Below are 2,555 nucleotides of genomic sequence, written 5' to 3'. Positions count from 1 at the left end.
CCTTTTTCTCCCCCCCTTTTTCTCCCCCCCTTTTTCTCCCCCCCTTTTTCTCCCCCCCTTTTTCTCCCCCCCCTTTTTCTCCCCCCCCTTTTTCTCCCCCTTTTTTTTCTCCCCCCCCCTTTCCCCCCCCCCTTTTTCCCCCTTTTTTTACTTTTAAATTAAAAATCAGCAATGGGGGAAATGGGAGCACGTTGTGATGTAGCCTGTAAAATCCCACCCCTAGCTTCCGAGCCCTGGTTTTGTAGGGGGCTGGCTTTGAGGGGCGATGCAGCTGGTTTGCCTCCTTGTAAATGATGTCTAGCCGGCAGCAAAGCTGGAGTTTTTTTAAAAATAATCGTTTTAATTTATTGCTTGTGTGCAGGGTGAGAAGCATCCATTGTAGGGCATTAAAAGCCTCCTTCTTTAAGAAGGGAAAAATCAAAGCTAGCGAGACAGGATTATAGCCCATCACATTTTTTTGGGGGGGGGGAAATGCACTCCTCTGCAGAGCGGGTGGGGAAGGGAAAAAGCAAGAAGTTTGGGACAATGAGTGTTTTGCCAGTGTTCGCATTTTTTGCCATAAATCTCTGGGTGTCTGTGTTCCTTTGCTGCTCCCCCCCCCCCCCTTTACTTGAAGCCCCAGCTCATATAATTAGGTGAGACTCTTGGCTATCGAGTATTAGAAATAAAGTTTCTAGCCCCCATGGTTTTGGAGGAAAAGCTTGAAAATGTGAACCTTGAAGAATCAAAACTGTAATAAAAAGCATCTAAGGTGTATTATTTTTTGAGCCGTATGATGGCTATGCCCATTTCATGATTTCTTTCGTGTATTGGATCGGTGGGGTTTTTTTAGGAGTAAGTGAGCTTGGGTACTTGTTGCTTTTTCTTGGGGTGGGGTGTCGGAAAATGGCGTAAAATCAGCTTGTAATTCACTGTTAGTATGAAAGTGGCTCTTCATGCTGGTGCAGCTTACATCAGAAATTTGCCTGCTTCGTTTCAGTGCCTGTTTCTCATCCATCTACAGGTCGAGGGGGTCTCAAAAGCAGTAACTAACTTGTGTTTTGTTCTTATTTAATATCTTAACTGAGCCTTCACAGCTTGGATGGGAACCTCACATTTTTTATTTCCATTAACATGGGCATTTTTACATCACTTTTTTTTTTTCTGAGCTATTTCTTTTTTTTTTTCAGCCAGGAGTTTTACCCACAGAGGCCCAGCAGTACTGTCTTCATCAGCGCGTGTGGTTTTAACGACCAATTTGGCCGTAACCCCTCAGCAATATGCCTTTTCCTATAGACCTCCAGGTACCGTTCCCAAATCTCCAAGAGAAAGGGAGTAACACTTATAATTCAGTAAGTAAATTCAGGAATTGGAGTCAGAATACAAAATGACTTTATTTTTTTGATTCTGCAATGCATCGCTCAAAAATAGCTTCTAAAATTAATAGCTAAGCAACCCATTGCGTGTGTTTGAGACAAAAAAAGAAGTAGGAAGCTTTCTGAAGCAATTGAAACGAGAGTAACAGGATTGCTTGATATGATATGGACGTTAATTATTAATCTGAATTTATTGCCCTCTGTTAGCACCTCAGTGTCACAGTGCAAAGGATGGCCTTTATTGTGCTGGAAACTGTATTAAAGATGAAGTCGTGTCCATTGCTCACTTCCCCCCCCTGCCTTTTCCACCCCCCCAAAAAAAAAGAAGTTGTAGGAAAGCAAACATCTTCCTTTTAAAAATGGGAAATTAAGCCACAAAAAGTGATGTGCGTGAGAGTGTGCAGGGAGCCTGTGCACGAGCTGAGGGGCTTTTTATTTTCATCAGTTTGTAGGGAACTTGAAAAAAAAATGAGTCGCATTGCTGGGAAAAGTCATGCAGTGAAATAAATTATGAAGTAAGCAGAATTGGGTTTTTTTTTTTTTTCATGGGAAAGGAGCCTGCTTTGTAGCTGAAATGGGAGTAGCGTACAACTGAGAATAAGTAATTGGATTAGCCTAAAAAAAATAGATATTTATAAAGAGAGAGTGTGAGATGTTCTGGTTTACTGTAGGTTTCTAGTTGAATCCTTGAGCTTACAGGTAATTTGAAGTGAGATGAGGCTGTTCGGACAGTGCCCTCCTCAAAGGACTGCCCTGTGATGTATTTACTGGCGTGGCTGCATCTCCACCTCAGGTTTGGCACAGCTGCTCTCCATCCCCATCTCCAGCTTTCTTTCCTTCATCCGTCTCTTCCCCTGGAGCACCGCAGCCCAAATTGCAGCTGAGGTCCAGCAGACCTCAGATGGTCAGTCCATACTGTGAAGTATCTCAGTCTTCCCAGATCACATGTCTCCAATAATCCCTGCAGGCACCAAACCCATTTGAGAGCTCTAGGTACCACCGCAGGTTAAAGGGATTTGTAGTTGTTATTCCACACATTGTATGGTTTTTTTGTATAGAATTGATAGCGACTTCCTTGTCTGGATCATGTTGCATTAAAAAATAAAACTTGCGTTATTTAATCTATCCAGCAGGAATAGGTGATGGGTTTTATATAGCATGTTCCTTTTGGCATCCCTAATTCCTTAGGCTCTTGCAAAC

This window comes from Numenius arquata, chromosome 3 (genome assembly GCF_964106895.1).
Source record: "Numenius arquata chromosome 3, bNumArq3.hap1.1, whole genome shotgun sequence".
In the NCBI taxonomy this organism is placed as follows: domain Eukaryota; kingdom Metazoa; phylum Chordata; class Aves; order Charadriiformes; family Scolopacidae; genus Numenius; species Numenius arquata.
The sequence above is the reverse complement of the archived record's forward strand: the minus strand, read 5'-3'. Positions refer to the sequence as shown.